Source organism: Borostomias antarcticus (assembly GCF_949987555.1).
Source record: "Borostomias antarcticus genome assembly, chromosome: 9".
Classification (NCBI taxonomy): Eukaryota; Metazoa; Chordata; class Actinopteri; order Stomiiformes; family Stomiidae; genus Borostomias; species Borostomias antarcticus.
The window spans coordinates 12,898,703-12,921,687 of NC_140242.1; the positions used below are offsets into that span (position 1 = coordinate 12,898,703).

Here is a 22,985-nt window from a genome sequence, read left to right on the forward strand (position 1 = left end):
ATCAAACCTCTAGGCAATACTATCCATAGAGTTCTCTGATAGGAGCAGTAGTTAGTGAGAAAGTAATAGATGTAAAGTATTTACAGTTTAGTGCTATTTACATAGTAGTATTTCAGAACAAAGCAACCGTAGCATTTCTGAACATAAACCTCACAGCTCAAAAACTAAACTCTACTACACTCTACTACATTCTACTCCACTACATTATATTGAAGATGAACACAAAGCTGACGAAATCATGACATTCATGACAGGGCATTTTTATAAAAATAGACAGACGGATCAAACATAGATAATTGATTCTGTGGTTTTCGCTAAATTAGCTTCGCTGCTGTGCTGACGTGATTGACGTGAATATGACATGTAATTTCACGCTGAAGCGCTCTATAATGACAATGTCCTTGACCCTGTCTCTGAACCGTGATATTGAGCGCAGTTCAGTCTGTATGTTGAATGAATTAAAATACAGTTTGAGCTGATTAGTTTAACAGGCAATTTCTTATAGTACTGGGTTCGTAACGTCTAACCAATAAGAAACATTCTCGTGTTCTGCTGGTGCAAAAATTGTTGCGTGGCTTCCTCTCTCCCTGGATAGTCGATTAACCAATAAACACACACGCACACCCTGGAGCCTAGGCTCTCACAGATCAATACTGATCACACCAGCTCATAGGCCCATTACCTTCCCCCAAAACATGAATGAATTACATTATAAACACACACACACATACACACACTCATCCTCACATACACCCCACAACACACTCACACACATCACACACGCACGCACGCACCCTCATACCACACACACGCACACACACACACACACAAACACACACACACACACATTGAAAGAGATGTGATGCTATAGTCATGGTGCTCCAGTATGGTGGACCGACACAGAGCCGCTGTAGATAGACCACGCCCCCACTGTGTGACCTCTCTGTGGCCTGACCTTTGGGCATCTATACACCCTACAATGAAATGCATCGTGGGAGATGCAGGCCACTCTGTCGTTGCTCTCACAGAGGCCATTGGGATATCTGACTGGAAGAGACAGTGGATCATGGCTGTCCTCCAAACACAACTGTAGAAATGAGCCCTTCTGAGAGGGAGAGAGAGAGAGAGAGAGAGAGAAAGAGAGAGAGAGAGAGAGAGAGAGAGAGAGAGAAGGCATTTTTAGACAGAGCTTCCGCAGATTTGCTGCAAATAGGTCCCGCAATGGACCCACAATATCTGCGCTCTGCCCATTGAGATAGAGGTGTAATATTTCCGTGGCAGCTCTTTGTTTAGATAGCATTCCGCGCCTCCACATTTAAAAGAGGCGTGAACAATCAGCAGTTCTTCAGTAGTCTTCCGTGTTGGCGGAACGCACCATTCAGACGAAAAGGGGAGTCGGGCCGTTGCAGGAATATCACTACCTCAAAAGACGGAACGAAAGGGGGGAGAATCTGTTACACCAATCCGTGTCTGTTCAATTTAGACCAACAGCGAAACGTACAATTGGCGCAAGTACTACATCTTAACAAGTCTGTCTGAATGACCCTAGAGAGAGAGAGAGAGAGATGGAGAGAGAGAGAGAGAGAGAGACATTGAGAGAGAGAGAGATGGAGAAAGAGAGATATGGAGAGAGAGAGATGGAGAGAGAGGGAGGAGAGAGGAGAGAGAGGGAGAGAGATAGGACAGAGAGAGAGAGAGGGGAGAGAGAGAGAGGGAGGGAGATGAGACAGAAAGAGAGAGAGAGGAGAGAGAGAGAGACAGAGGAGAGAGGGGTTCTCCTGTTGATATCACTATCTGCTGTAATCCCGTTGACGGTGTGTGACTCTCTTGCCATGCGGCCCATGCTGGGTGGATAAACACAATCCATAGTCACAGGCAGAAGTGGAGCACGGCGGTTTGCGATAAAGTTTCTGTGCTCTCTGTGTGTGTGCGTGCATGTGTGCGTGTGTGTGTGTGCGCACTGGATGATACCCTATCTACTGTGTGTGTTTGTCTCATCATGCCACCCCTTCCACTGCCTTCCTGTGAAAACAGAACCAGAGGGGAGGAGGAGGAGGGGGAGGAGGAGGAGGAGGAGCAGGAGAAGGAGGAGGAGAAAAGACGACGCGTCGCTACGCTTCCACACAGCGCAGACTGAATCCCTGGGCTATTGTGCTCCGTGTTACACAGCAGAACCAAAACGACACCCCGCCCCACGGGGGTCTAACTCTCCCCTCCTCTCCTCTCCTCCTCTCCTCTCGACGAGTGCAGCGTAATGGCTCTGGCCACATTGGACCTGTGAGTCATAAACAGCCAGAGTATTCCAACTGGCCAGTTCTACGCAGCCCTGAAGGTCGTTTCCAAACTCTCCTCTCCTCCTCTCCTCTCCTCTCCTCTCCTCTCCTCTCCTCTCCTCTCCTCTCCTCTCCTCTCCTCTCCTCTCCTCTCCTCTCCTCTCCTCTCCTCTCCTCTCCTCTCCTCTCCTCTCCTCTCCTCTCCTCTCCTCCTCTCCCCTCCTCTCTTCCTCTCCTCTCCTCTTCTGCCCTCTCAGTCTCAACTTTCATTCACCTTTATTTGACCAGGTTTTTACCATTGAGATTAAAATCTCATTTTGAAGAGCGACCTGGCCAAAAATGGCATCAAAAAGTTTCATACACACTCACATTAAAAACAATTGATCAGCTCAAAAGTGCCATGGATGGAGGGTGGTGTGATGGTAGTGAGGTGGGTGGAGGGTAGTGTGATGGTAGTGAGATGGGTGGAGGGTGGTGTGATGGTAGTGAGGTAGGTGGAGGGTGTGATGGTAGTGAGATGGGTGGAGGGTGGTGTGATGGTAGTGAGATGGGTGGAGGGTGGTGTGATGGTAGTGAGATGGGTGGAGGGTAGTGTGATGGTAGTGAGGTGGGTGGAGGGTGGTGTGATGGTAGTGAGATGGGTGGAGGGTGGTGTGATGGTAGTGAGATGGGTGGAGGGTGTGATGGTAGTGAGATGGGTGGAGGGTGGTGTGATGGTAGTGAGATGGGTGGAGGGTGGTGTGATGGTAGTGAGATGGGTGGAGGGTGGTGTGATGGTAGTGAGGTGGGTGGAGGGTGGTGTGATGGTAGTGAGATGGGTGGAGGGTGGTGTGATGGTAGTGAGGTGGGTGGAGGGTGGTGTGATGGTAGTGAGATGGGTGGAGGGTGGTGTGATGGTAGTGAGGTAGGTGGAGGGTAGTGTGATGGTAGTGAGGTAGGTGGAGGGTGGTGTGATGGTAGTGAGATGGGTGGAAGGTGGTGTGATGGTAGTGAGGTAGGTGGAGGGTGGTGTGATGGTAGTGAGATGGGTGGAGGGTGGTGTGATGGTAGTGAGGTAGGTGGAGGGTGGTGTGATGGTAGTGAGATGGGTGGAGGGTGGTGTGATGGTAGTGAGATGGGTGGAGGGTGGTGTGATGGTAGTGAGATGGGTGGAGGGTGGTGTGATGGTAGTGAGATGGGTGGAGGGTGGTGTGATGGTAGTGAGATGGGTGGAGGGTGGTGTGATGGTAGTGAGATGGGTGGAGGGTGGTGTGATGGTAGTGTGATGGTAGTGAGATGGGTGGAGGTGGTGTGATGGTAGTGAGATGGGTGGAGGGTAGTGTGATGGTAGTGAGGTGGGTGGAGGGTAGTGTGATGGTAGTGAGATGGGTGGAGGGTAGTGTGATGGTAGTGAGGTGGGTAGAGGGTGTGATGGTAGTGAGATGGGTGGAGGGTGGTGTGATGGTAGTGAGGTAGGTGGAGGGTGTGATGGTAGTGAGGTGGGTGGAGGGTGGTGTGATGGTAGTGAGATGGGTGGAGGGTGGTGTGATGGTAGTGAGATGGGTGGAGGGTGGTGTGATGGTAGTGAGGTAGGTGGAGGGTAGTGTGATGGTAGTGAGGTAGGTGGAGGGTGGTGTGATGGTAGTGAGATGGGTGGAGGGTGGTGTGATGGTAGTGAGGTGGGTGGAGGGTAGTGTGATGGTAGTGAGATTGGTGGAGGGTGGTGTGATGGTAGTGAGGTGGGTGGAGGGTGGTGTGATGGTAGTGAGGTGGGTGGAGGGTAGTGTGATGGTAGTGAGATGGGTGGAGGGTAGTGTGATGGTAGTGAGGTGGGTGGAGGGTGGTGTGATGGTAGTGAGATGGGTGGAGGGTGGTGTGATGGTAGTGAGATGGGTGGAGGGTGGTGTGATGGTAGTGAGATGGGTGGAGGGTGGTGTGATGGTAGTGAGATGGTAGTGAGATGGGTGGAGGGTGGTGTGATGGTAGTGAGGTGGGTGGAGGGTGGTGTGATGGTAGTGAGATGGGTGGAGGGTGGTGTGATGGTAGTGAGATGGGTGGAGGGTGGTGTGATGGTAGTGAGGTGGGTGGAGGGTGGTGTGATGGTAGTGAGATGGGTGGAGGGTGGTGTGATGGTAGTGAGGTGGGTGGAGGGTGGTGTGATGGTAGTGAGATGGGTGGAGGGTGGTGTGATGGTAGTGAGATGGGTGGAGGGTGGTGTGATGGTAGTGAGATGGGTGGAGGGTGGTGTGATGGTAGTGAGGTGGGTGGAGGGTGGTGTGATGGTAGTGAGATGGGTGGAGGGTGGTGTGATGGTAGTGAGGTAGGTGGAGGGTGGTGTGATGGTAGTGAGATGGGTGGAAGGTGGTGTGATGGTAGTGAGGTAGGTGGAGGGTGGTGTGATGGTAGTGAGATGGGTGGAGGGTGGTGTGATGGTAGTGAGATGGGTGGAGGGTGGTGTGATGGTAGTGAGATGGGTGGAGGGTGGTGTGATGGTAGTGAGATGGGTGGAGGGTGGTGTGATGGTAGTGAGATGGGTGGAGGGTGGTGTGATGGTAGTGAGGTGGGTGGAGGGTGGTGTGATGGTAGTGAGGTGGGTGGAGGGTGGTGTGATGGTAGTGAGATGGGTGGAGGGTGGTGTGATGGTAGTCTCACTACCATCACACCCTATTTCCATCTAGACTACTAACTCTGTGCTGCTGTGGAGGCAGAATTTACATGTGGTCTGCTCTGACGCGGACACAAGGATAAATAGTATTCAAAAAATTCTTTGAAATTGTTAGGAATACTTCAGCTGTGCTTGACTGGGTTAGACTGGGGGCTTGTTTGTCAAGGGAGCCACAGGAAACGCATGGCGGGGACCGTCTCTGACGAACCTACACAGGAAGTGTCAGCGCCTCTCGGGAGCGGCTGTTCTCGGCGCGGCAGCCCAACGGCGTCTCTTGAGGAGAGCGTTTTCAGGCGTGTCGAGTCGTGCCGAGTTGCGGTTCAGGGTAGATCTGCAGATTGGTTGGGGGTCATTCTAGGACGAGTGCAGCGTAATGGCTTTGGCCACATTGGACCTGTGAGTCATAAACAGCCAAAGTATTCCAACTGGCCAGTTCTACGCAGCCCTGAAGGCCGTTTCCAAGCTCACATGCTGTGAATGATTATTCATTAATCTGCATCTGGAGCACGGTCCTATACAGCAACTCAATATCTGCTCATGGAATGACGTCATAGAGTGATGTCATTCACTCACCCCCCCCCCCCCCCACACACACACACACACACACTATTTCACTGCAGTGTTAATTTCGTTGACGAGAACTATGACGAAAACTATTCGTCAACGACATTTTTGGGGTTATCGTCACGAGACGATAACTAAATAAAAATGAATGTATGATGACAAAAACTATGACTATATCTATTCACATTTTCGTCAACAAATAAAAACTAGACTAAAATGGTTATGGAGGGACGTATGGGAAAAGTTCAAATCAGAATGTCGAGGTTCGGGATGTGCGCAGTTGGATCATGGATGTATTAATAGAACGAGTTGGATGCAACCTACAGGTAGCCTGTGTGTATAGGCCTACATTTGAATAGTACCGTTGCTACACCGGCCGGCGGGAAGTCAACTAACAGCATACGACTGCTGCGCCTGAACTGTTCAGTAAATGACCACAGTTCAGAAATGTCTTTGTCAACGTTCGCACACACCGGGAGAAAGAGGAGAGCAGACATCTGGATAAACTTCATATTTGATGCAAAGGAAAACAAAACCATTTGTAAACCGTGTGGGGTGAAAATTACTGGCAAAAATACAACAAACTTAAAGCGACATTTGGAGAACAGTCATCCCGAAATTCACGAGAAGGTAAGCACCCCCCCACCCCCGGCTAACGTTACTGTATTAGCTAAACCCAAGCTGGTGTGTTTCTGAAATACTTCAAATACAATACAAGCTAAAAGAAATCAGTGTTTCACGTAGGTTTGTGGCGGGGGAGAACTGAAGTGTCTGATCATTGCAACGCTAACGTTAGTGGCTATTGTTAGGCACAGGTTAGCTAACGTTACACTGTGTAGCAACAAGTGTGGCTATGCTTGTGGCGGCTGGCGGGGGTATCTAGCGTTAGCTAGTCTGGGTAAGCTAGCTAAGCAACTACTGCTGCTGTCTAATGTTATACTGTAGCTAGATGGATAAGACACGAACAGTTAGCTACCTGGCGCCGCCATAGCCCCTCTCCTCCGGTGTGACGTTAGCTAGCCTGTGCCTGATGTTAGCTAGTCTGACTAGCCAACTAGTGCTGACATGATAATGTTATAGTTTGCTATATCAGGCACAAACACAGTTAGCATCAGACTGGGGGAGAGGAATGCTTCATTATGAAACTGTCTGACAGAAGCAGCCACGCTTCTGTCAGTCTGCCCCAGGGCAGCTGTGGCTACAGATGTATCTTACCACCACCGGTATGACTGTCTGAATGAATACTGGACTCTGTAAAGCGCTCTGGGTTTCATGAAGGGCGCTATATAAATCCAACTTGATTGATTGATTGAACTAAGCCTGTTAAATTTGAGTTGTCTAAATCTATGGTAGATTTTGTCAACTAAAGTCGTAATGATATTTAGTCAACTAAAACTAGACTAAAACTAAAACATGTCAGATGACTAAAAATATGACTAAAACTAAATGGCATTTTAGTCAAAAGACTATGACTAAAACAAAATCATAATTTGCTGTCAAAATTAACACTGTTTCACTGTCACATTGTGTTTGAATCAGGTCAGTGCAGGTGCAAGGCGAGACAGTGTACTGTGTGTGTGTGTGTGTGTGTGTGTGTGTGTGTGTGTGTGTGTGTGTGTGTGTGTGTGTGTGTGTGTGTGTGTGTGTGTGTGTCTGGAACAGTGGAGGACACTGATGGAGACCTGACATCGTATCTGATTCAGTTCTATTTTACTGGATTCAGGCCAGAGAGATTAAGAGCAGGATGAGGGACATCCACCCAGATAAAAGCTCTGAGATAGCCATTACGTGATAACCAGTACTTAGCTTCTTTGGACAAAACAGGTGTGCGCGGGTGTGAGCTGGCATGCGCACGTATGTGTGTGTGTGTGTATGTGTGTGTGTGTGTGTGTGTGTGTGTGTGTGTGTGTGTGTGAGTGTGTGTGTGTGTATGTGTGTGTGTATGTGTGTGTATGTGTGTGTGTGTGTTTGTGTATGTGTGTGTGTGTTGTGTTTATAGGTACACAAGTCTTTTGAAGGCTATATTCTAAAGTGTTCATATGAAAACAGATGCAGTGCTTCCAGGGGACTGTGAGTGATCCGCATAGACAGAAAACAGCTCTACAGACCAATAGAATCATTCATTTTATTCAATTCCTCTCAAAAAAAGCAGATGTGATTTTAGAGGACCAGCAAGGGTGCACACAATCACCTTTCTTTTCTCTTGACACATCGTGTAATTGACAAAGTGACAAATAATTATAGTTGGATATTTTGTAGGGCATAGAGGATTAAAAAGTAAGTGGTTTTTATAAAGGCACACACTGGGGAAAACAGTTTGTTTTCAAAGAGGCAACAAGGTATAATTAAAAGAAATGCATGTGATGTGATGCAGTCCATTACACCTACTGTACAGTACAAGGGATAGAATGGTGTCAGGAGTCTTTCAGCTAAAAGGCAATTAACACCAAAGCCTGTGTGTCTGCGTGCTTACTTTGTTTAATTCTGTGTGTGTATGTGTGAGTGTGTGTGTATGTGCGTGCATGTATATGCAGCATGTGTGTGTGTGTATGTGTGTGTGTGTGTGTGTGTGTGTGCGTGTGTGTGTGTGTGTGTGTGTGTGTGTGTGTGTCTGTGCATCTGTACGAGTGAGTGTGTGTATATGTGTGTACATTCTTGCCTCACAGATGTTATTGGTATGGTACTCAATCACCTAGCGGGGTAAAGGACGAATGTTAGCCAAACAGCGTCATGGCCCATTAGCATCCATAATAACCCCTAACTTAGCACCATGTTTGGAAGAGTCCAGATAGCAGACAGGCTCGGCCACTGAAACGCTTGGAACACCACGCACCTTCTACAGACCCCCCTTCTTCATCTGCTATTCCTCTCTCTATCTATCACTCATTAAGCTCTCCTCCTCATTACCTCTCTCTCTCTCCCTCTCTCTCTGCCTCTCTCTCTCCCTCTCTCTCCCTTTGTTTCTCTCCCTCTCTCTCTTTCCATTTCCCTCTAATTCATCCCTCAATCTCCAGTTTTAAATCTCAATCTCCCATTGGCTCCTCTACGTCTACGACTACTCTCTCTCTCTCCTCCCCACTCTCTCTCAATCCTTCCCTTTCGCTCTCTCTCTCTCTTTCTCTATCTCTCTCGTTATATATCTCTCTCATTCTCTCTCTCCTTCTTTCTCTCTCTGTATCTCTCTCTCTCCTCCGCCCCTCTCTCTCTCTCTCTCTCTCTTCCCCTCCCCCTGCTCTATCTCTCTCAGGGCTGGGGGTGTGATAAGCTAATAACTCCATCTCGTCTGACGCCTAAAGGTCAAAGACAAGGGCGCTGCCACTGCCAAGGTGAATCACTACATCTCCCAACACACACACACACACACACACACACACACACACACACACACACACACTGGACACACACACATAAGCACACTCATACATGGTACTCATACATGCTGGACACACACACACACCTAGGCACATATACTCTCACGCTAACAAAATCAGCGAATGCTCCTACTCACTGTGAAGACTCCCATATATAGTATACAGATGCATGTCACACACACTCTCACACCAACGCACACACACACTCGCACACCAACGCACACATACTTGCACACCAACGCCCACCAAGCTCACACCTGCGTTCCCACAGCCAGCAGATTCTCAGCTGTATGCAAACAGAACACATGGAGGCACCAGCCAACACCTTGTTTTACTGAAAGACTGCAACTGAGACATGAGGTGTGATTCTCTGTGTGTTTCTGATGGGTTATGAACATCTGACACATCATTGTTACCAGACTACACACACACACACACACACACACACACACACACACACACACAAACATACACACACACACACACACACACACACACACACCGACGCACACACACACAGACACACACACACACACACACACAAACATACACATGCACACACACACATACACGCACACACATATGCATGCACGCACGCACACACACACACATGCACACACACATAAACATCAACCCACCCCCAACCTGAAATCCACACTGTGTGTAGCCTACATACAGTAGTAGCATTCTGTGGCCTATCTACAGCCAAGTGTGTCAGTGGGACTCCATGGTCTCACACAGAGGAGGATACGTAAGGACAAAGCCTGCCTACACAAACGCGCGGCCATTGTGTATAGCAGCCCGGAAGCCCCGGACCCCCCTGGGGTCTACGAGTCACGGCGACAGCTCCCCTCATTATTCACTGACCCTGGCTCTAATGTGCGCCAGAAGGACAATGGCGTTTTTCCATGAATGCTATTACTGAGGCGGAGGAGGACAGGGACACTCGATGCGTCTTGGTGACAGGCCCCCTGTTTGCGTTAAATTAAAGAGTCGTCTTTCCTCGCCCGGGTGCTTGTGGTGTGTGCGAGCGGGCGCCTTCATGCATATTCGATTGTGGAGCAGAGGGAGGGGCCTTGAGGTGATTCAGACTCCCGCTCCCCCATCTGCATATCTGCCACGCAACGTTACCGTGGCAAGCGGCCGTTTCATGACACGACCGGCCTGGCGCCCGCGGTGAAGAGCAGCTGGCTAGGCGTAATCCAGCAGGGGGGGGGGGGGGGGGGGGGGTGAGGTTGCTTGGAGATAATATCACTTGCCATTCGAGAACCGTTCACCATTGTGTTCCCCCTTGATGACTAAACCACTGTGTTTCACATGAGCGCGTTGAAGTCATGCCTAAGACATAGCCTGCTGTAACCACCCACTCCACGATCGTCAATATCCGCCCACTACGCAGCCATCGAGCAACCGCTGTGTCACACTGATTTACCCATCTCCCTTCTTCTTAGAACTTCCCAATGAAAAACTAGACTGTATTTTACACTCTAAGGATGCAATAAAAGAAACAGAACCACTTGCTTCTCAGAAAATATGAAGTGCTTTTTTTTAAGGGAAAGTCCCTCGAGGTGATCGCTAACATTGAGTTACTGTTAGGCTACTTCAGAATCTGGCTCCTTGTAGAGTCATTTTGAAAGGGGCTTCCAGACTTTAAAGACAGGCGGACAGACAGGCATCGTAACCAAGCAACAGCCAGCGGGCCGACCACACTGTAAATGTCGTCCTCAAGGATCAGTGAAAATCCATATGGACATTCCTGAAGCCTCCAGTCCCCCGCCTTTGATCCCAGAGTGTTCGGTATGGATCGCTACACTTTAATTTTAGTCAGGCCTATCTCAGGACGGCCCCGGCGGGCCCTTGTGAATGAAAGGGACGAGGGCTAAGTGGCTAAGTGGGCTGAGTGGATCCCAATGTGTTGGACGGAGCTACAAGGGGGACGTGAAGTCACTGGTGAAATTCAAAGCTGGGTCAATGTCTGGGAACTGCATGAGTTTTTTTTTTTTTACCAAGATCGGATTTGCCAAGACAACCAAGAGACGATTCACAGGAAGTGTAAATGCATCAAAGCATGTATAGGTCTATTTACTAAAAAGCGACTCATTGTCCTGAGTATGTGGCCTTCAGCTCTGGTCCAGAGGGATCTCTCCCTCAAGACCGGTCAGGGAGCGTATATTTCCCCTCTTCACAATCTACAATAATACGTTTTTGTTACTCACCGAAGTGAAGACGGTTTTCGAACAACGAAAGCTTTTTCTCCGAGGTGGCTTTACTTTCCACTCCCCACTTTTTGGATAAAAACACTTTTTCCCACTTAATTAGAACATATCCACTGAAAGTGTTTTTCATAAACGGTGGGAGGTTGCAAGTAAAGCCATCTTGGAGAAAAGGCTTTCATTGTTCGAAAACTGTCTTCACTTCAGTGAGTAACAAAAATAATATCTGCAGATACTGAAAAAAAAAAAAAAAGTGAATGGATAATTGTGACAAGGCGTTAGTGACTCTGGTCATCCATATGTGAGCCTATTTTAGTCACAATCCAAAGAGCCCTGAAGTGTTTTTTGTTGCTAGCTATATGACACAGTAAGTTCCTGTTTGTTTGTTGCACCAAACCCCACAAGCCCTGGCGTTTCATGGTCTCTGCCCTTGGGATGAGTAATATCTCTGACATGTTTATCAGCAGCGCAGGCTGAATCCTGGCTTGTTTTTCTTCACCTGCTGTCAGTCACGGTTAAATCATCGAGGCCACAGACAGTGTGCTCAGCCAGCGGCTCCCTAGCTATTGCTAACGGAGAAGCTAGCGCTCAGGCTAATGCTAGCAATCCGTACATCATGGTAGTTTACATGTCAGCTATTTTATGTCTCTCCTCTGTTACTTCTCACAAACAATATTAACTGTAATCATGGAGGGCTGAACGCAGACAGGTGTTATAAATCACAAATAAATCACAAATGCGCAGGAAAACATTACCAGCTTTTATAGGCTATAACATTAGCTCTAGCCGTCTGGGGTTTGGTGCTTTATCATGAGGCAAAATAATGTAATCTTCTGTGTATAAAATAATGTAATCTGTCCTTCTTTTGATGTTTCTCTTTTTATAAGGTTTCACATTAAACAGGAGACGGGACCCGTCCACTTCTGTGCTACAGTAGGCTGAGCAGTGTGAACGCTCCACCATGTTTGGTTTAGCCTGTCGCTGTGTGGGATTTATGAGGAACACATTATCAGAATGTTGATGAAAACTCGAGGTGCACAGGAGAGAGATGGAAACTACCAGTTTCAACGGTCATGGAGGTTGATTAGGGACCACCGCTGCTTCATATGGGGGGTTGCTTTGAAGAGATCCAGCTGTGCCTGTTGCCATGTATGGACTCTCACCTCACTATCTCTTTAATATATGACACATCCTGCATTCGCTGTCCTATTCTATCAGATATCAGCAGTGCAAACAGTACGGAAATTGTGCATTTTAAAAATAGGCAGTTCCCTAAGAGTGCATGAGTGGTGTCATCATCATGGGTGTAGGAGTGGTCATCATCATGGGACTTGTGTAAAGGAGTTTAAGGAAGGGAAAATGGATGTGAAGAGTTGCCACAAAGACCAGGTTTTTAACAGTTTGGTAAAGGGTGTTCATCCTGTTTTGCTGACATCTGTCTTGCTGGCATTTCAAGTTATAACACAGAACTCTGTATCGATTGAAAGCACACACATTTTTGCTGAGCATAAACTTCTTATTTTGCAGAATCCCTTCTACATACAGTAGTAGCCTACATAACTCAAACAGTTTGATCACCATTTGACTGGAAAGCCCATCTGTCATTTCTCTTCAAAGCACACATGGATTCATTGAATTATTTTACTTGGACATCAATGTTATCAAAGCCTTCTCATAATATTTCCTTGATCTCCACACTGATATGAATTTAAAGTATTATTTATTGAGCTAAGTAAGTGTTAGAGAATTAAGTTTAAAATAATATTTTAGCTCCCATGTAAAAAAAAAAAAAAAAGGGAAAAAAAAGTATTATTTTGCTATAAAGGTCAACATATGTACATTCATGTTGTCTCTCAACAGCACTAAGATAGTGGGTCTATCACAGGCAAGACATCTGAGCGACTTACATTCTAGGGGTTCTAAAGGTTCTAAACCCTTCATTTGGAACACCACTTAGTGAGCTCTTAGCATCCCACACACCTTGACTGACAGGCGGTGTGCAACAGCCCACTCCACCTCTCTGGAAGTCAATACGAGAAGGGCCGCGACCCCGCCATCGCCGCTACATCTGGGGAAGGATCCACGAGAGGAAGACAGCAATTGTACCGTATGGTACAGAGGCACGCAAGCATGCTAACATTACGCTCTGGAAACCTGGAGCTAGAAAATAACACTACGACTTAATAAAGAAAAAAGCATTGAAAGGCTCCCGGTAAAATCACGTTTCTTTTCTGACATTTCGTGGTGAGAGCCTCAGGGCACCTCATGAAAGATTCACCAGAGAGTTTTTAAAGACGGTCGGATGATGGGTTGGACTTGTTGAAAATGCAATCCCTTATCTTCAATGTAAGAGGGAGAGAGAGAGAGAACGAGAGAGGGGTTGCGAGAGAGGGAGAGAGTGAGGGGTGGAGAGAGAGTGAAAGAGGGTGAGTAAACATGCGAGAGATCACAGTATCTCAGCACTCAACACACATATCCATCTGGAGCAGCCCACAATGTACCAGCCCAAAAAGGTCAGTGACCCCTAAGTGTTTCCATGCATGTCTTCATCTCTAGGTTTTGTAGGGGCAGGTCTGGGGATATCAGCAGGTGTTTGATTCTCACCGCTGTGCTTTCAGACTCTCGCATGCTCTGTGTTCACACAGCATACGGCTGCCCTACTCTGCGCTGTCCCTAAAAGCCCCTTGCGTGTCTGTCTCACCACCCGGGTGACCTCAAAAGGCTGCACTTCTCATTAAAACAAACCACAACGCCCTTTGCGTTCCCGCTAAAATGAACTGGGGCAAGGATTACGTGTGTAGTTCCAGTGTGCCCGCCCTGTACATGCCAACAAACTATAGTGACACAGTACTAATAATCATGTCAAAAGTGAAGCCTCTTCTGCCCTAATGTGTTACGCCCCCTAGAGGGCATGGGGCACCAGTGGTAGTGAGGCAGCAACACAAGAGGTAGGCAAACACAAAATGAAAAAATAGAGAATATTTATTTTAAACAAACAACTATTCCACAGGGAACAAGGGGACTAAGAACGACGCCAAAGAAAAGAAGACAATAAAACTACACTTCCCTAACTACCTAACCAAAAACCTTCTCTAACTACCAAAACATACAAGGGGTGGCACACGTTCCTAACCTGGTGTATTTGACAGGAGATAAACTTTGTGATGGGTGTGTAAACCCATGGGCAGCTTACCTGTGCCCCTCTCCCTGGGTGGGATACGAAAACTAAGGCAAACGATTACAAACACAAAACACAAAACCACTATACCATGTATAGGGACATAGCCAAGACAAACTAACTGAGACAAACAAAATAAAACAAAGGATGGTGTGGCTACAAAATGAGACGACTAGAGGCAACTAAGGTAACATAAGACATTACAAACGGCAGCACACACAAACAAGTGGCACAAGGCACAGAACAGACAGGCAGGAAGGGTGATATAGGAGGCAGGGAGACAGCTGATTGGACGGATACAGCTGAATGGAATGAAGATGATATTTAATTGGACCGGTCTCACCAATGGCACCTGAATGGGATGAGAGTTGGGGGACAGAAGGAGGAACACACAACACAACACACAAGACACAGCCAGACCAAGGGGTGGAACATATGAAGCCAACACAGCCACTCCGCTGGTTCTTAAAGAGCTGTATTTTATAAAATGTTTTGTTTATTTGGCAACGTCAAGGTACAACTTACATTTCTGTTCTCGAAACCCGTCCGTCCGTCCGATGTTTGTTAATGCAATATCTCGGGAACGCATTGACGGAATTTCTTCCCCTTTGGTACAAATGTTCACTGGCACTCAAGGATGAACTGCTTAGATCGTGGGGGTCAAAGGTCAAGGGTCACTGTGACCTCCCAAAAGGTGTTTTTGGCCTAGTGAACACGATATCTCAGGAATGGCTTGACAGAATGTGTTCATATTTGGCCAAAGTGTCCAGTTGGACTGAATGAAGAACTGATTAGATTTTGGTGGTCAAAGGTCAAGGTTCAAGCTCACTGACCTCACAAAATGTGTTTTTGGCCTGATGTCTCAAGAAAGGCTTAACAGAATTTGTTCATATTTGGGTAAAATGTCCAGTTGGACTCAAGGATTAACTGATTACATTGTGGGGGTCAAAGGTCAAGGGTCACTGACCTCACAAAAGGTGTTTTTGGCCTGCTGAACACGATATCTCAAGAACGGCTTGACAGAATTTGTACATATTTGGCCAAAATGCCCAGTTGGACTTAATTAGATTAGATTTTGGTATTCAAATGTCAAAGGTCAACTGAATGTTAACTGCAACTTGCATTGTTGGGTGGAGGCATTTAGCCGCTACACGGTTTTTCTAGTATCTCCTGAGGCAGTTGCGCGCTGGGAATCCATTGAGAGACGATGGTTACGCTCTGAGAGAGTGTTTTTTTCTTTTTTTTCAGACTGGCTTGGGGGCATTCGAGCACCTCTCTCTTCCTCCGACACACACACACACACACACACACGCAAACACCCCCCAGGGCCCCAGTGTGGCCACAGGAAGCATCAGTAAGCCACTGATAGGCCCTTAGTTGGACCCCCTGCAGGCCGCGGCAGGGAGGAACAGGAAACAGGAAGTTGAACGGTTTCTCCCACTGTTTATTCGCTGGGTTCATACCCTGCCCCACTTCTGTGGTCATTACTGGAGCTGAGGGTCACACACACACACAAACACACAAGCACACACACACATACACACACATACACACACAAGCACACACACACGCACACGCGCGCGCACACAAACACACACACAAAAGCACAAACACACATGCACACACACACACACACAGACACACACAAGAACACACACACACGGTCACATACATGTATGTACAACACAGAACACACACATACATATACTTTAAATGAAATCTCAGCACAGCAAAACATTCACACAAGCCTCTCTGACACTCAGTCACACAAACACTTTCACACGCATGGACACACACACACACACAGCTGTGAGAGACCAGGGTTCTGTCATTCTTGGAGAGAACACATGGGATTAAGACACACAGAGGAGAGGCTGGGGACATTAGTCATCCTGACAGCAGCGGCATGGAAAACATGAGCACCTATGTGTGTGTGTTCACACACACACACACACACACACACACACGGAAAGGATGCACCCACACTCAATTATCTGCACCCACACACAAATTCAAATTAAAACTGATTCCCACGCATTTGCGTGCGCAAGACGGAAGTTGAACATGACAGAGAAAATACAGAATATGATAGATCAAGCTACACGCATACACACACACACACACACACACACACACACACACACTCACGCACACACTCCACAATCACTGAAAGACTATGCCCCATTCTGTCTTTGACTTCAGTTCCTGTTTCCTGTTTGCTTGGAGATGAGTTGAGATGAGACTCCCCAGAGACCTGGCCCCCAGTCTGAGGCCCGTCAACCCCCCTTTGAACCCCCCAAACACACACACACACACGCACACACACTTTTCCCAGGGCACGTTATAGGAGGATTAACACCCTCTGTCCTCGCCTCCAAATGAGGCTTGTGACCTTGGCTACCATGTTGAGATTTATCATCCCGGGCGGTCCCCCCTCTCCACGACAACTGCTCCGTCTCCGCCTCTCTGAAGGGGGGGGCGGGGGGGCGAGAACCACAGGTTTGACTCCAGGGAGAACGTGGAGGGGGGGGGGGGGGGGGCGGGACGTTAAAGGGCAGGCGGCAGAGTCGCCCGTGAGGAGCCTTCATCAAAGTTTCGCTTTGACGGAGTGAAAGTCCAAAAGCCAGAGACAGACCCCTGGGCTGTGGGTACGACACACAGCTGGAGAAGACGGCGCAGGGGAAACACACAGACCTCTGTTCTGTTCAACTTCCTCTGCAAGTGTGTGTGTGTGTGTGTGTTCATGCTTGAAGAGGCCCAGCTGATAACTGAAGTGCAGTAACCAGATGTCAAAGCGTGTGTCAGACAGTCATCCTGAGACGCTCCATGGCATTTCAAAACAGGTTTTTGTCTCTCAGCTCCAACAGCTGCTGCTCTCTACATGATGAACACAGTTTATCTTATATCTATGTGCTCCTGTATATCCATTTGGAAGATTTTCACTAATGGTTGTCCATATTGTGTGTGTGTGTGTGTGTGTGTGTGTGTGTGTGTGTGTGTGTGTGTGTGTGTGTGTGTGTGTGTGTGTGTGTGTTTGTGGATGTACATTTGTGTGTGTGTGTGTGTGTGTGATGTGTGTGTGTGCATTCGTGTATGTGTGTGTGTGTGTGTAAATGCACACCCACAAACACACATACACCCACACACACACACACACACACACACAAATGCACAAACACACAAACGCACGCATACACACACATGTACACCCACACACACACACACACACACACACACACACACACACACACACACACACACACACATACTGGTGGGTGAGGCATCCAGGCTATGAGAATAACGGAGTGTGTGTGTTTCTGTCAGCGCGGTGCACGCTGTCCCCTCAGCATCCATTACCCCAACACTGTCACCTGATACCCACACACACATCCACTAACAGCACTGACTGAAGGACACTGGACAGACACCAGGCCAGAGACAGAGAGAGAGAGGAGAGAGAGAGAGAGAGAGAGAGAGAGGAGAGGGGGAGAGAGAGAGAGGAGAGAGAGAGAGAGAGAGAGAGATAGAGGAGAGAGAGAGAGGAGAGGGATAGAGAGAGAGAGGAGAGATGGAGAGAGAGGGAGAGGGGAGAGAGAGAGAGGAGAGAGTGATAGGAGAGGGACAGGAGATGGAGAGAGGAGAGAGAGAGAGGGAGAGGAGAGAGAGAGAGAGGAGAGATGGAGAGAGAGCGAGAGGGGGGAGAGAGAGAGAGGAGAGTGATAGGAGAGGGACAGGAGAGATGGAGAGAGGAGAGAGAGAGGGAGGGAGAGGAGAGAGAGAGAGCAGGTATTGATTATTGTATTTCTCTTCAGTGACTGATATACGTAACCGTGGAAATCCGTTCATGGGGCCAGATGTCCCCCCCCCCCCCCCCCCACACACACACACACACACACACACCCTCAGGGTGAGTGATATGGCCCCCATGGGCCTGGAGGGGATGAGTTGACATTCTCTTTGTTGAGAGGTTCCACTTTAACCTCATCAAAGAGAAAGAGGGGAGGGCTTTTAAAGTCGTGTCAGGAACTACTCATAAGCATCCTGGGGAGCACGTAATGGTTTTTTGCCCCCCCCCCCTCCAAATGCTTCAGGGGGTGAGGGGGCGAGAAACTGCAACATCTACTAAACATGCCGTCCTTGTTCCACTGTGCTTCCTGAAGATTGAGTTACAGCGCAAAGATGAACAACCGATTCGTCAACAGATTTTTTTTTTTTACTTTAATGGACGCTAGTTTGCAGACTGTAGCTCGAAATCGAGAAAGGTGACAACTGGCCAATTTTCAGTGCTCAGCAATTAGCTGTGATGGGTGGGCCTCCCTTCTCAATGACGCTGACACCTGGCGTTAAAGCTAGTCTCAGCAATATGGCATCAGACTTCTACAGCTCACGTTGTGGGATGGGGGGCAAAATGGCCACCATGGTTGATTTCTATTCTGTTGTTGTTGACATCTGCAAGCAGAGTATAAAGATCTCATATCGTCCGCTGAGTCTCACTTTATCTTAAAACATGCTCCAGTTCAAGCTGACCCTTCAACGTTAACAAAGTTTGAAGCTTGACATGGAAAAATAGAATGTGTCGGTGCATGAGCGATCGTTTGACATGGCAAGTGGCACGGGCAGTTAGATTTGATCTGAACGTCGTCCGGCAGAGAACGTCTTCACAGGTTTTACTGTATAGCTATATATATAATTGTTACTATCTTCACCATACAGACACCTGATAAGATCACATGGCTGCCTAAACATTGCCTTTGGAGCGTAATGATGCTAGACTCCATTACAGTAGCCACCATGACTACTGGTATATCCCAAATGCATAAACAGTACACACTCAAGTGGCCTTCTAGTGTAAGTGTCCTACTATCCGTGTAGTGCACTAGACGCTAAACACTACTGCCCTACAGTGCTGTGTTGATGGAAATTCATCAGACTGTGCCTTGTGAGAAATTGTGGTGAGTAAGATATCTATGAAATAGGACTGTGCTTCATGGTTGCTTCATGACCCGCGATGGATGTCACATGATCACATTTTCTCACAGAACGTATGAGTAATTGTCTCACTTCTATTAAATCTAGCCGTCTTATAATATCGTCTTCTTAAATATAGAAGGCAAAGTGCTGACTAGAACTTTCCACATGGAATCATATGACAGTGCGTCTGGAGAATGACTATTCCAGTTCAGTGGGTTCAGCTTTGTCTCTTTGACTGATCTTTGGAACAAATTAAGCTCTTAAAGTGAATTTTAATGAGTGTCTGGGCCCGCTTGAGGCTTATGAAGGCTTACGGCATTAATAAAGCCTCTATAAGCTGTACTAGATCTAGTAGGAGTGAACATTTGAACCAGTATCGTATCTTTAATAAACATCAACCTCGGTGGTGACTTCTCCCTCCTCCGTCCACGGGGAGGATGTAGTGCTGTGTACATCCAGAGACAGGATGATTGATTAGTTGATTAGTGTGAGTGAAAGGAAGATGAATTGGCCAGTTTAGTGCCCACTGTCCAGGAGAATGAGAGGAAGATGCTCACAGGACCAAGGGCCCTCTTTCCCCCTGCCTCTTCTCTTGTGTGTTTGTGTGTGTGTGTGTGCGTGTGTGTATGTGTGTGTGTGTGTGTGTGCGTGTGTGTCTCTATGTGTGTATGTGTTTGTGTGTTTGTGTGCGTGTGTGTGTATGTGTGTGTCTGTGTATGTGTGTGTGTGTGTGTGTGTGCGTGTGTGTCTCTATGTGTGTATGTGTTTGTGTGTTTGTGTGCGTATGTGTGTGTGTGCGTATGTGCGTGTGTGTGTGTGTGTGTGTGTGTGTGTCTGCGTGTGTGCGTGAGTGCGTGTATGTGTGTGCGTGTGTCTGCGTGTGTGTGCGTATGTGCGTGCGTGCGTGTGTGTGTACTATATGTGAACATCCCAGGTCCCCCCTCTCAGATTGTAGAGCTCCCTATACGTCTACATGACAGATGTGCTAAACAGATAAACAGATGTTTCTTCACTGAGCTGAGAGACATGGAGGCAGTCTGTCTCAGGGTCACACCGGGACCGTGGAGCACAACAAAATGTGACACCGAAAGACAAAATAAATAAAATTTTCACTGCAGGGATGAGCTTTGATAGCATCACATAGCATCCTCTCTTAAGGTTACTGAACATAAAGTCCAAACCACCTCCTCTACACAGGATGTTTTCATCTTAAAGTTCCACAGCCAGAAAGTCTTGAAACCCATAGGATAAAGAAAAAGCGTGTCCTTGTGATAGAAATCGAAGCCTGCATAAAAGCTCTAAAATCACCAAGCACCATGGATGTATAATTTACGAGTACGTAGCGTACAGCGTACGCATCTGCTTTTAAACCACATGAAGGAGACGGGTTCGAGCCCCTGTACCGCTCTGCTCTCCTCTGCGCACCATTAGCCTTAGTGGAGCTATCCTTCAAGGCACTACGGGGTTACCTAACCGGATAACTTTAAGGATGTCCAATTCCATCTCTGCAAAGTGGACTTCATTCAAGTGAGATTGCCAATTCCTCAGAGCAGGGGATCAGAACTGAACTGTGTTTTTGAAGCTTCTTCAAAATGAGAGCCTCTCCTGGTTGCAGGTTGAAGCTGGAGTAACTGCCATTTTTTCTATAAGTGTTTTAAGGCCTGGGCTGTGGAAGCCCTCATTTTCGAGAAAGCAATTCATCACAGATTGATTATACATCAACATACAGTAGATAAACAATGGGTGCAGGGGAGGGAAAAACCTATCGGGTGTGATATCAATAAAGGGATCAATCGGGCACCCCTCTCGACTTTGGGGTCAATTAAATCAAACCTGTGTCACAATATTAAAGCCCTCCCTTTTTAGTATGGACAAACGGTCAGCTGATTCTGTAACTACCACCACTAGCTAAACTGTAGAAGCTAAATGTACCAGAATACTGGCAGATATGGAAGTGGAGAGTGAAATCTATGACAGCTATGAATGAACCGATTCTACTAAACGGCTCCTACGGAAGGAATGTGGGCAGCATTTTACAGCAAAAGAGACACTAAAGACATTAAAGAATAATTTTCCATGGCTGAGAAGGATTAAGAGTTATATTTGCATACACATGTTCAACGAGGAGCTGGTGAATGGAATATTCTGGGGGAGTTGTATCTGGGCACGGGAGAGAAGACAGCAGGTTATCAGCGCTCCAACTGTGTTTCAATTATAAATGACTGCCTTCAGCAGAGCGCGATGACCACAACAATCATATTTAAGTACCTAAACAAAACAACAAATTTGTTTGTGTACTGCCTCTATAAATTCTGTGCTGTGCTGTTTTCGCCCTACTTTCAGCATCTAAAACTAGCATTATTTCCAGAGCGCCACAGACCACCAACATAAATGATGTCAATTGATTTTTGTTTAAAACACAAATGACTAATCACAGTACTCCTACAGATGTTTCAACCGAGAGCTACATCCTGTGTGCCAGGTGGTGTAAAGCTCAGAGGTCAAAGGCGTTCGTCACCTGATGCCTTCTGGGAGCTCAGCCTCAGTGTTCCTATTAGTAAGTAAGTAAGTAAGTAAGTAAACTTTATTTATATAGCGCCTTTCACAGCACAAATGCACAAAGCGCTTCACAATACAAATAACACATAAAAAGGAAGAAAGAGCGACATACAAGCAAGAGCAGGAGCATGCAGCAAAAGCGTCTGAACGAAAGCAGGAAGGAAGACGTTTGATTCCAGTGGCACTCTGAGGCCTGATGTTAAACACGTGACACGTGAATCCACAGAGTGAAGGACAGGGGGCTAAATCACATGAAATCATGTTCAGTGAACACAAGCAGAGATTTGTCATTTACGGAATTTGTAATTATTTGTAATTTTTTAGAGCTTCTCTCTCTTCCCTCCCTCTTTCTCTCTCTCCTCTCTCCCCCTCTCTCTCCCTCTCTATCTCTCTCCCTCTCTTTCTCTCTCCCTCTCTCCCCCCCTCTCCCTCTCCCTCTCTCTCTCTCCCTCCCTCCCTCCCTCTCCCTCTCTCTCTTTCTCACCGTCACACCACACTCAAATACCTGACCCATATCCCCATCGATGCCTAATGTTATTGTCCTCGCTGTGAGGCCCCTCCCACTGCGAGGTTACAGCCCGCCTCCCCCGCTGTAGCTGTTGCGATGTCTAATTAAAACACACCGGGGGCTTTATTACGCCAGCAGCAGGGCTGCAGTGACCCACAGACGTGTTCCCAGCAGCACCGGGACAAAGACAAAGGCCCGGGTCAGGATGAAGAACCAAGTGTGAATTAGACAGGCATTCATATGAGGAAGGCCAGGCCACGCTGAAGAAATGAGTCACGAGAGGGTACGGCCATGCTCGCTGTAAACCACCTTACTGTAATGTAGGCCAGTTAGCTAGCTAGTTTACTGAGCTCTAGGTAAAAATAGTGTGACATTAGAGATATATTTCTTCACAGGAATTTGATTATTATTAGTTTAGTGCACACAGCAAGCAAAACCAGAGACACTGGATCGGCAAAACAAAATCAGATGAGCTTGTGGGGATGCTGCTGCTCTCTAGAAGGTTCTTCCGAATTATTACATATCTAGCTACTGTATGTTATTGACATGTGGCACAGTAATAACTCAAATAAAACTGTAAAGAGGCTTTCTGCCTCGTGCACTTTGGCTTCATTATTAGATTATGCTCTTTGTCACTTGTTTTAGAAAGGAGATGCACTTTTGAGTTCTGGTGAGCAGTGGTACACTGACTACCTACGTACAAT

At 47.3% G+C, this 22,985-nt stretch overlaps 1 protein-coding gene across 1 annotated transcript in view; it reads right to left on the minus strand.

The window, feature by feature from the left end:
• vav3 (vav guanine nucleotide exchange factor 3) overlaps positions 1-22,985 on the minus strand; it is a gene marked incomplete at its 5' end in the record, with an annotated part of 74,642 nt that overhangs the window by 41,010 nt on the left and 10,647 nt on the right.